This window comes from Excalfactoria chinensis, chromosome Z, assembly GCF_039878825.1.
Source record: "Excalfactoria chinensis isolate bCotChi1 chromosome Z, bCotChi1.hap2, whole genome shotgun sequence".
NCBI classification, from domain to species: Eukaryota; Metazoa; Chordata; class Aves; order Galliformes; family Phasianidae; genus Excalfactoria; species Excalfactoria chinensis.
Window position 1 is genome coordinate 35,190,534 of NC_092857.1, and position 12,771 is coordinate 35,203,304.

At 39.4% G+C, this 12,771-nt stretch overlaps 1 protein-coding gene across 3 annotated transcripts in view; it reads left to right on the top strand.

The window, feature by feature from the left end:
• The window catches only part of PCSK5 (proprotein convertase subtilisin/kexin type 5), a 257,001-nt gene that overhangs the window by 126,651 nt on the left and 117,579 nt on the right, over positions 1–12,771 (top strand). The window lies entirely within an intron of this gene.

A 12,771-nucleotide genomic window follows, 5' to 3' on the forward strand; every position in this document is an offset into this window, starting at 1 on the left:
ACAGATATCAACTCCAGCTCCTGGCTCCACAAGGACTATCCAAAATCAAACCATATTTCTGGAAGTACTGTCCAAGAGCTTCTTGAACTCCTACAGCTTGGTGCCATGACCACAGCCCTGGGAAGCCTGTACTAATGTTTGACAACCCTCTGGTGCAGACCCTGTCCCTCACCCCCAGCTGCCCCTCCCCTGACACAGCTCCATGCTGTTCCCTCGAACCCTGTCACTGTCACACAGAGCAGAACTCAGAGCTGCCCCTCCACTCCCTGTGAGGAGCTGCAGCCACCATGAGGCATTCCTCAGCCTGCCCTGCTCTGGGCTGAACAGACCCCAGAACTTGGGCCTCTCCTTGTACATTCTGTCATCTAGACCCCTCACCATATTTATAACCCTCTGTTGGTTGCTCCGTAATTATTGTATGTGCTTATTATTATTGTACGAAAACTGCACAACAACAAAGGTTGTTCAAATTGCTGGCTGCTACTAGTAGCTGGTCTGTTTTGTAAACAAGATTAAACTTGGTGCTCTTCTTTCCTGTGCTGCTTGTCATCCCATTCCTGAACAGGCTGTGCATCCATTTTCATTTATGTTCTCATCTTAGATGGAAACTCAGAAATTGTTCTAACATTAAAATTTGTACAGTATGGTAAATTTGCATTTTAAATATTGAATGCACTAAGTACACTTTTCAGTGATCAGTATACCAATCCTTTCAGCCTTTTAAACCCTTGTATTACTTTTAATCTGGTTTGTTAATATTATCTGCTTTTTCAAATTCAGTGCTTTCAATATATTATCCATTTACCCTTGTGTAACTATTAATTAGGTTTTTTGGTATTGTCTTCTTCCAAGCTTGTTAATTCTAGTGTATAGTATACATTTTCATTTCTTCATACCTAAAAAACAAGGTGTCCTTATTCGTTGTCATTTTTAGGTTTTTATCCCCCTCCGATGTTGTCTGATGTAGTGGTCTAACATTACCTTCTTTTGGTTGTTTGCATGTACCTCTCTTGGTGTCAGCGAGGAGTTAAAATTCTTGCAGTTATTTTTTTATTAGTGTCTGCTTTGTCTTTCAGGATTCTGGGATGCTGGCCATGCCTTCTTGGATTCTTCCTTATTTTCAGATGATCTAATTTTTGTCTTATTCTGAGGTACCTCTTCGTTCCAGTAATTTTTCTGTTCTTTAATTCTCTCCACAGAAACCTTATCTTCTGTTCCTGGCATGCTTTTTATTCTCCTTGATAAATAATAATAATAAAGGAATTACTCTGTTTCCTAGAGGTTCTCACTTAAGTGGTTAAATTCCTTTTACTGTCCTTTAAAAGACCTTCAAAAACTTACATACTTGTAAGTGAGACTAATGTTATGTAAAGTCAACAGAGACCATTGTGACTCTTCAAGTTTGACTTCCTGCATAGCCAAGTCTGTAGAACTTCCCTGATTCCTTCAAATGTAATAGTCATGGTCAACTGATCAGTAATTTTTACAAATATGCCTAATCTTCTATTCAAAATACAAAATATCCACTCAGATCTAGAGTAGGTAGTCCTAATTATGCATTATCATCTAAAAATTTTGCTGTCTAATCTCTATCTAGCTTCATTTTCCAGGCATTTGACATCTTTCTTTTAGACAGAATAGCACCATTAGTTCCATCTTTAAAAATGAAGTTAAGCTTCTTGCGTCATTCTGTGTAAAGCATGTTTTCTTAGGAACAGAATCACAGAACTGTAGGTCTTGGAAGGGACCTGTGGAGATCATCTAGTTCAATGCCTCTGTTAAAGCAAGTTCCTACATTGTTGCACAGGAAAGCATCAGGCAAGTTCCTATTGGTTGCACAGGAAAGCATCAGGCAAGTTTTCTCCTCAGAGGAGGAGATTCTGTAACCTCTCTGGGTAGTCTGCTCCAGTGCTTTGTCGGCTTTACAGCAAAGAAGTTTGTCTTTATGTTCAGTTGGAATTTCCTGTGTTTCAGTTTGTGTCTCTTGTCCCTTCTTCTGTCATTGGGCACCACTGAAGAGCTTGACCCCATCCATCTGACCCCTGCCCTTAAGGTATCTGTAAGCATTGCCAAAATCCCCTCTTAGTCTTCCCTTCTCCAGTCTGAACACTCCCAGGTCTCTCAGCCTTTATCCACATAAGAGGTACTCTTCCAGGACCCTAAACATCTTTGTAGCCCTTGACCAGACTCCCCAGTATTTTCCTGTCTTTCTTGAACTGAAGATTCCAAAACTGGACACAGTCTTTCAGGTAAAGCCTCACCAGGGCAAAGTAGAGGAGGAGGATAACCTCCCTTAACTTGCTGCTTACACTTTTGTTAATGCACCCCTGTATACCACTGGCTTTCTTGACCATGTGGGCCCACTTCTGGCTCTTGGTCAGCCTGATGTCCACCAAGGCACCCTGCTCCTTATCCATAGATCTCCTTTCTGGCAGGTCAAGTCAGCCCCTATCTTTATATATGTGTGTGGTTATTACTCACCAGGTATAGGACTGTACGCCCTTGTTGACTCATAACGTTTCTCTCTGTTCGGCTGTTCAGCCAGTCCTGCTCTTGCTGAATGGCAGCACAACATTCTGATGTGTCAGCTACTCCTCCCAGGTTTGTATCATCAGCCAAAATAATAGTTGTTTTTTTTTTTACTGCAACGCTTTCCAAGGTGTGGACCCTTCACTGGGGCTAACGCATTCCAGTCTGTCCAGCCTTCGCAAAAAACTAAATAAATAAAAGGACAGGCTTCTCCCCATGGCTATCAGCAGCACCTCCAGGACAGCTTGTGTTAATGCACTGGGTGCCCCTGGCCACCTGTCTCTTCTACTTCAGACTGGGAGATCTGAATCTGATTCCCTTTTGGTTGTCTGAGGGAAACAGAGGCCATCACCAGTTCCTTTAGACCAGCACTTGCCTTTAGCAAAGGACCCACTTCAACTGCTGTTCACATGGAACCATCTCCACTTTGGCCTTTAATAGTTTGTTTGAATAGTTGCTGCTAACACCAAGCAACTGCACCAGTGATGGCTTCACCAGGGCTGACACCCCAGGCCTCTAGGCCACCAAAAAACCCTCCTACTAGTCACAGTGTAGCCTTCATGACTCCACACCACCAGCAATGGCACCAAACATTTTCAGGGTTATTTGATTTGGCAGGTGAGTTGATATACACTCCTTAACAGGTTATGACTTCTGTGGTCATTGTCCTGTGACTGCCTAGATCAACCAGCAATTTTTGTGTGCTCTGATGAAAACCAGCATAGAGCACGTTAAGCTGGCTTTCAGTTCATTCCATAGCATCAATACTGCTTACCAAAAGTGGCCCAGCTCCAAACCAGTGAGCTGAGTATCTTACCTACTGAAAGCCTGAGAATAGGTTGAGGTCATTTCAGCTTCAAGAACCCTGGTCATTCACTTTACTGGATAAAACTGCACTGCCATTGGGCAAAGAATGGCTTGAGAGCAGCCCTGAGGAGAATAATTTGGGAGTGCTGATTGATGAGAGATTCAGAATGAGCTTGCATCCCAAAAGGCCAATCATATTTTGGGTTGCTTCAAAAGAAGAGTGACCAGTAGGTCAAGGGAGGTGAATTTGCCTCCCTTCTCTGGTCTCGGGAGACCCCACTTGGAGTACCCCATCCAGTTCTGGGGCCTGCCAAAACAAGGAGGAGATAGAGATGTTGGAGCAAGTCCAGAGGAGAGCCACGAAGATAATCAAAGGTCTGGAGCACCTTCCCTATAAAGACAAACTGAGAGAGTTGTGGCTCTTCAGCCCCTAGAAGAAAAGGCACTGGTGGGACCTTATAGTGGCCTTCTAGCACCTGAAGGGGGCCTACAGGAAAGCTGGGGAGGGACTGTTTATAAGGGCATGTAGTGACAGGATCTGGGGAAATGGCTTTCAACAGGAAGAGGGTAGATTAGCTATTAGGAAGAAATTCTTTACTGTGAGTGTGGTGAGACACGGAAACATGTAGCCTAGTGAGGTTATGGATGCCCCCTCCCTGGATGCATTCAAGGCCAAGCTGGATGAGACTTGGAGCAACCCAGTCTAGTGAGAGGTGTCCTTGCCTATAGCTGGGAGTTGGAACTACATGACTTTAAATGTCCCTTCCCACCCAAATCATTCTGTGATTCTGTGATTCTATGCCAGCTATCCCAAGGGAAACTGAAAATTTTGGAGAGAACCAGCAACTGGATGGTTCAATTAGTCTTTTGTTCCTATACCTAGACCAGACAACTGATTTCTGCAGTAGGAGAACTACAGACCTCCTCTGGACATTCCTCTGCCTTTGCTAGATGCACAGATGCACTTGGAAATGTGCATCTGTGATTGCCACCTCAGTTCCCCTGTATTTATACAGTAAATCTCACTGGGAACTATAAGCCTCATCGTTATATCCATCACTGTGTGTAAGTCACTTTTAGAGCTGCTGCCTCTCTTTTTCAGAGTTGCTGCATGGGGCACAGGTGAGAGGGTAGTTATGTTCTCCTTCTTACACTATTTGACACCAGTGGTACTAGTTCAGCCTCATTCTAGACTAGTCCTCATCATCACTTTCTCTGCTGTTTGTATAGATGCAGCATTCATCAGTCAGTGTTAGTGTTTTCACCAAGCTTTATGTCATTATAAGGACAAGAACCAAATCTTAGCTTGCCAGATAAGAAACAACTTAGAATATGTGCTTTTAAGCATATATATGCATATATGAGTTCTTAAATGTGCTATGTTTATAGTCCTAGTAATAATTTTATGTTAAATCTATGTATAGTATCATCTCTTAAATCATTTTCAAAATTGTTTTAATGTTTAGCATCACATTACATGCCTTAAAGAATCCTGACTATTCTACCTTCAGCCAATGCACTCACCAGAACAAAATAAGTGCAGCAGTTGGGCAAGCTTTTTTTTTCCAGCAGCCTATGTCATTCACAATTAAATATGTTAGTATTGAATGAATGAATTAACAATCAGTTTAAATCTTGCATCAGTTGTTTTATACCAGATAAAACTTGGCAAGAAGATGGAATTTTAGGGCAATACTGCTCACTCTTACAAAATATTGACACAGTTCTGGTTTTCCTTCAATCTTCTGGAACATCTCCAGAGTTCAAAGACTTAGTAAAATCAAACAATACAGTATAACATGTTGCCTTTCCAGCTCTTGTAAAACTCTTTGGTGCTTCCAAACTTCTGATTTAAACTTGCTATTTGAAATAGCTATAAATAGAAAGATGACTTATTGTTCTTGTACGCATTGAAAACTTCATCTAGATTACTTTACTGAAAGGAGGACATTCAGTGAAATATTCATTTACTTTAAAGTGCTATTAACTTTTAACAGAAATCCATCAGTTCCTTATGTACTTTTCCTAATCACATCCTCTGTTCTTTTGGGATACATTCAGTTACATATACCAAGATCTGACTATTACTACAAAACATGTCATTGTGAACAGTGAAGGGTTAAAGCATAAGCATGCTGAGCAGCCATAAGAATTAACCTAAATCTGTTGATCCTTTGTTTACTGGAACTTAACTTGCACCCTGCCTACTGTTGTGTAAAGCTACTTCAGTGCTGTGTGCCATAATCTTCGCTGACCACAAATGCTTGAATATTAGACTGCACATATTCCATCCAAGACTCTTTTTCCAGTACTGTATTGTCTGCTGACTTCTGAAACACACAGAAGTCCCATCTGAGGACATTTCACTGCTAGTGCTTGGCATACAAAGCCAGACAAGCCTGTTTGCCTTCCTTACATTTTCAGTGGCAAAGCAGAGCTGCTTGGAGTATGCATTAAACTATTTGTGCTGCGTCTACACCTATAACGGTAATGACTGTGTGCTTCTGTTACACTACTGCCAAGTGAGAGAAGATGTGAAATTGTGGAGGAAACCCTTCAAACTAAGAATACGGAGAATTTTTTTCAGCATGCACCCTCATGGATACGTGGGCTTTGCTCTCACCTGTCTGCCACTCTTGCTCCTTTCCACTGCATCACATCATACATTTTGTTTGGATTGTTGCTCTTTCTGTCAGAGATTATCTTAACACTTTAGTGCAAAATGCTTAAAGCTTGAAGTAAAAAATAGTAATGGAAGAATAGAAGAAAGAAGGATAATAGAAAGATCATTGTTAGAAATGATTCTCCAAACTCATTTATGCATATAATTCCATACACAATGAACAAATTAGCTATTCAAAGCTCACCTTCATGCCATTAGACAGAAATAATAACAGTGTTTGATCAATGAATATCTGATTGGTTTGTGAGAGTGAGACTCTTGTATCTGAAATGGGAGAAAAGTATATAATATTGAAGTAAATCAGGAGAAGTCACTTAACATGGGATTTACTTTCTAAATTTATATAACCCATTGTTGTTTATTGTCATATAACTCAGAACAAATCCAGATATCATGACATACTGTGGGGCTGTAATGCAGAAATAGGCATGGCTGCAATCCATTTTATAGTGTCAGATTCTGGAGTTCCCTTGTGTTTTTCCTTGGAGTCCTCCAGCTTAAAATGTATTTGTATATTAAAAAACATTTGGTTGTTTTGTTTTTTTTCTTTTTTTCTAATATATGCAGCATGTATCATAAGCTGCATAAACAGGTACCAAATGTTAGGCACTCATTGTGATGTCTAGAAGGAAATATATTAAAATTCTTACAAAAATTATCACAGAATCACAGAATCACAGAAATTTTCAGGTTGGAAAAGACCTAGAAGATCATCTAGTCCAACCATTACCAATACTTCCCAGCTAAACCATATTCCTCAATGCAGCATCCAAATGTTTCTTGAACACTCCCATGGTCGGTGACTCTACCACCTCCCTGGGCAGTGCATTCCAATGTCTGACCACCCTTTCTGAGAAGAAATACTTCCTAATGTCCAGCCTGAACCTCCCCTGTCGCAGCTTGAAACCATTCCCTCTAGTTCTATCACTGTCTACACGAGAGAAGAGGCCAACCCCCAGCTCACCACAACCTCCCTTCAGGAAGTTATAGAGAGCTATAAGGTCTCCCCTGAGCCTCCTCTTCTCCAGGCCGAACATTTTACTATCAATTAAAAGAAGCACTCCCACTTTTGTAACTACCTAAAGATGGGTTTTTTCCACTTCTCATTACTACATGTTCTTGTAATTACTTGTCCCAAATAGGGGATACAACATAATTTTAGGAGGTTTCTTTCAGACTTATACCATCACAGATTAGTAAATAATAACATGCTTTCATTAACACAACTCTGATTTCCAGGGGGGGGGGGGGGGGGTGTTAATTGACTTTTACTGACAAAACTAAAGTAAATGCAGCACATTCTCGTCTGAAATTAGTTGAGCTGATAGAAACTCTCAAACACACAATGATATTAGCATCTTTTATGAGTTCCTTGTTTCTCATGAAAGATAATCAAAATGTGCTTGACTTCACAGTGCACCAAATTGATATTAAATTATATTTTAGCATTAACATTCCTATAGCATACAAACATATTACAAACATACCACAGATGCAGATTTGATGTGTGCATTTTAGAGACTCCTGGAGAAAAGGACTAGAATTAATTTTTGCTGTTTTCAAGAGCAGCTGCAAAGTACAGGCTCAGCCACAGATGTAGAAGTTCACACTCTGGGACAAAGGCAAATGAGCATAAGGTAAATTCACTGAAAATCTACTTCCATGTATCAGTTATTCCTCATAACAGAGACAGTGCAGCACTAGTGATAGTGATATATAGCTGTAAAAGTATGTTTTCTATTATTCTTGTCTCTGCTATTTTGAATGCAGCAACATTGGGAACAACACTGGGAAGACAGCTTCTCAGCTGTGGATCATGCAGCTAGTATGTCTAGTACTATTTAAGTTTGATTATCCATATGGGCCTTTCATTTACCAGACATGTTGCACAAATGAATCACATTTCCTAGTATATTTTTTTCTAAATGATATCTTAAAGCACTGGTAGGCATGTGTTAGTCCCTCAGTGCTGTGGTTTAACCCTAAAGGCAACTTTGCAGTACACAGTCCTTTGCTCACCAAAAAAAAAAAAAAAAAAAAAAAAAAAAAAAAAAAAAAAAAGTAGAACTCATGGTTTGAAATAAAAAATATTTTCTGAGATAAAGAAAAGGTAGAGGAAAAAAAAGGTAATATTTATGATAATTATATTTACATGCATTTATAACAAGCAATGCACAAACAATTGCTCACCATCTACCAACTGATGCCCAGCCAGTTCCCAAGCAATAAAATGCTGCACATGCTCCCGTTTTTTCTAACTATCCTTTCTCATAATGACACGTGATTTGGAAAATCTCTTTGTCTAGTTAGGGTCAGCTGGCCTGACTGTTCTCTCCCAGCTCCTTGTGCCCCCAGCCCCCTTGCAGGCAGGACAGTAGGAGAAGCTGAGAAAACTAGAACATCCTTTGCTCTGTAAAGCACTACTCAACAAGTAAGAGGTCAGTGTGTTACCAACCCTGCTTTTCTCCTAAAACCAAAATAGCAGTATATCAGACGCTGCATGAAGAAAAACAACTCTGTCCCAGCTGAAACTGACACACAAATATAACTTACAAACATATTAACGTGACTTACCTTCTGAAATTAAATTCTCTACTTCTGTTTCTCCTACTTTATTTTCTAAAAAATGCCATGTCATCTCCTGATTTTCTTTCCTGAAGGCATACTCCTGCCTTGATGACTTGCCTTTGCCTTAAGCAGAACTTGAAACAAACAAAAACAAAAAGCTGTCATTCCTTAAAACACAAGTAAAGACCTGCTCTCATTCAGAAACTCTTTCAGAGTATTGAGATACAACATGACACTAGTCTACTTTGAATAGGTACAGTTGTACAAAGAGAACTGAAGATTTTTATTAAATGCCTGTTGTTTCTAGGGACGTGGGTTCATAGAAAACAACACATCTTGAGGAAATGTAGCGGAAGGTAAAAATCAGTTCAGTCAGTTCAGACAGCTCGTGTCATGAAATTTTAAATAACAAGAAATAGACAGGAAGAGTGAGCATTTTCTTTACTGGGAACATCCCATTTTTTACCTTAGGCATTAGTCTCTCAACTGGTAAAACTTTGGGAAGATTGATGTTGCAGTCTTAATAATGACTGTACAGAAATGGCATCTCCTTATCTCTTCAGGACAAGTTGCTTATATGAAGTTACTGTGTGCCTAGGGTATGTTCTTTAGAGAACCAATGCCTTTTCTGAATGCTGTTGGATTTGTATATATGGCAGCTAACACTACTGTATTAAATTGCAATTGTTAGAATATCTGTCTGCCTTTCACTAGGGTCTGTCCTAGATTGTTAATTTCGTGTTCATTTAACTAGGCCAGTACCACAGTCATTGTCTTCCACCAAATTCATTGTCCTCCATCAAATGTAGTTTAAGAAGAGCTAGAAGTAGATATACCTTGAAATCCTAGAAGTATTGTATAGGCTTATCTTGGATAGTTTTACCAGCATTTTCATAAGTCAGCAGTTGTTATGATGATTGTTGAGCATATAAATGTTGAACAGGTTGACAGATTCAAAAATTCCTGTTTCTCTCAATCCTATTGAAGAGAATAACAGCTAGTATATGCTAATGGAAGCTTCATGGTACTGTCAAATACTATATCCTTTTATTGTGATTAATGACGTTGCCCTCGTGTGGTTTAGGAATTTGGAGCACTGTTCTTCTTCTTGAAGGTTTCTCACTTGCTGTTGGTCCGTACTCTTTCTCAAGGTAGACACAGTACGTCTCTGACAGTGAACCCATAGTGCTGAAAAATATGCTTTAGATCTTGGAGGTAATTTACACCTAAACATCTCAGCTCCTGTCAGTAACTTCCCTTTGAAATGTCTCAAATGGGATTTCCACTTAAGGAGCTTTCTTTGCACATTTTCTGTTGAAATATTTACTCAGTGAAAGAAAGAGATAAGGGCTTGTAGTTCAAGCTGCTGCCACAACATCTGCTTGCAGCTTGAGACAACACTGCTGAATAAAGAGGTGTCATGGTTTTATTATTCTTGGTATCTTTAGCTACAGGACAATAAAAAGCTCAAGAAGCATGCTATTCCACAGGATCAGAAACATAGATAGCACAATTATCACAGTATTGAGAGGATGTCCCTTAAGGGAAAGTAGTTGCGATAGATCCCTGCCTGAGCTCCTATAGGCTTTGTTATCCGTCTCCTCCTAAGGAACAAGCCTGCTGCACCAGTTTATGCAGGGGAAGAGGCAGCCAGCTTCTGCCACAGAGAATGCAGAAGGGACAATAATGCGCTACTGAGTTTTTTTCTGCCCCTGTTCCTGGCCTCTCTTACACTCCCTGCCTCTATATTGGGAGTTGTTCTCAAAACGTGTATATGAAGCTTGTAAGTCACCCTGTAGTTCTTAGTCATGTTAATCTCAACTGCAAAATCACTTCTTTTGTTTGCACATATAGGTAGCGTGGTGTTAGGTCTGTTCCTGCTGCGTTTCTTTTCTTAATACTGTGTTTGTACAGGTTTTCCACTTGATTTACATTGTGTAAAGTAATGCGCAGTTCATAGAAGGGAAGGTAAGAGACAAATAATTATAAGAATATTGTATTTGTAGGGTTTAGCTTGTAGCTGATAGTGGAAGCAATTATTTCAAGAGCATCTGTACTTTTATGCAAGATTTTAATAGGACAAAAAAAATTCCTTCTTGACTTCGTTATTACCTTTGATGAGTTCACTGTTCTAAGGATATGACATAATAAATGATTTAATCTGTCTTTTCCAAATTCTAGAATCTTCCATTTTGTTTTACTTGCTGACTGCTTGATTTTAGCAATGACTCTTAGATCCTGTTAGCTTCATCTCAACTATAATAGGCCTTTTGTGTCTGCTTGTGTATGTTTACCCATGAAAACTTTTAGTATCCTTATGTATTTTATATAGTACATATAATACTGAATATTTCTAGTGTAAATGTGGGAAACCTATGCCTCATACATGTAATTGTTTTACTGCACATAGGCACAATGTGGCTGTTTTTTCAGGTCATATTTTACATCTCTTTCAGTATCAAAGCTAGACAAACATTCTTACATGCCCTGTACTTCTTCATGATCCTCTGATCCTCTCTCTTCACTCATCCACTCATCTTTTTGCACATCCACTTTGGAAACAAAGTACAATGCTAGTGAATTAAATAAAATGGAGACACAATAATTCTCTGTACTTTGGTGATAAACTGTGTAAGGAACTTCGGCTCCCAGGCAGATACGTGTTAAATGACTGAATCTGAAGGATCAAGTGAGGTTTTGAGAATTAAGCTTTGGCCTCACTGGTCATTGCACTTTCTACCTTCATGAAAAGTTTTTGTCCACTGGCAGTCAGTCACAACTCCATGTGCATTTTCCTTAATCCTCTGTTAGGTAGTAGTGATTTCTTCTGCATTAATATTGCCCAAAAGAAGGAGATTCCAGGTTAAGCAAATGTTTGTGAATGATTTATTATCTTACAGAAAATATTGGAAGAAAATTTAAAATGAGATAGGAACATTCCAATACTAAGCATACAAATGTCTCTTTAGTTGGTATTGCGCATGATACTCTATATCACTTTATATCACTTTTGGCTTAGTTGGTCCACACAGTGTGAAGAGAAATTGTCTTGGGCCTCAAGTGAAATACGTAACATGTGTAATGTAACGCCACATTTAAAAAAAATAATAACATAAAATAGCAATGAAAACATAAAACTAGTGGGATGTTTTACCTTGTTTTTGTGAAACTAATGCATCAGTAAGATTCAATGGCAGTGGCAGCTATTCTTTGTGATCTGTCAAGGTGTTCATCAGAGATTTCTGGAGAAATTTTACTTAATCCTTAATGAAGGCTTCATCCTTAAAAACAGTTGTTCACCAATGTGCATACTGCCAAAAAGCACTAATGTGAATAAAGTGCAATTGTGAAGTAAGGGATATTTTTCTCTGATAAGAGAGGGCTACTAAAGTCCAGTAGAGAGACACAAACAGATTTTTCTTTGGGTTGAGTATTTGATTGCTGGCAGTGTACTTGTGTTGACAGAAAATGCATACAATTATTTGCCATCACCTGAGTTAGCACTGCACTGTGCCCTCCCTGTGCCCTGGTTTCAACCCAAGCATTTATGATCATGCACCAGTGTTTGGTGGCTGTGTGCCTGGGGATGGTTGGGGCCACTCAGTGGGCAGAGTTGCAATCATGATGGCAAAGGGCAGCGGGCAGTGACAGGACATGCTGTGCCAGGCCCCATGTGGACTGCGGGCTGTGAGTTGGACATACCTGCTTTATATAGTTTCATACATCCACTTAGGTTATGTATTCAAGTATGTAGCAGCATATAGGCCAGCAGCATACAACAATTTAAAGCTACAAATAACTAATTGGCAGTTGGTTTCTAACACAAATTTGTGACAACAGGATTTTCAAATCAATTTCTGCTTAATTTCATGTAAATTATTGCATAAACAATAAAAAAGGTCCATTTGTTAATCACAGAAGTTTGCACGAGCAGAAACATATACCATTGTATACTTGAAGTGTAACAGCAAGCAACCAAGTTAACGTCTCTGTACCTTAGTTTTATAGTATCTAAAATGCACCTGACCACTCTATCATGGGGACATCGTGAACTTTAGTTCATTTCTGTTTGTAAAGCACTTTGAGGTTCTTGGATGGTGGAAAGTGCAAATATAAGGGCAGAGTCCTAACTGTGCTGTTATAAAACCCCATGTGTTTTTCTAATTTGCCGGTATTTTTGTTGA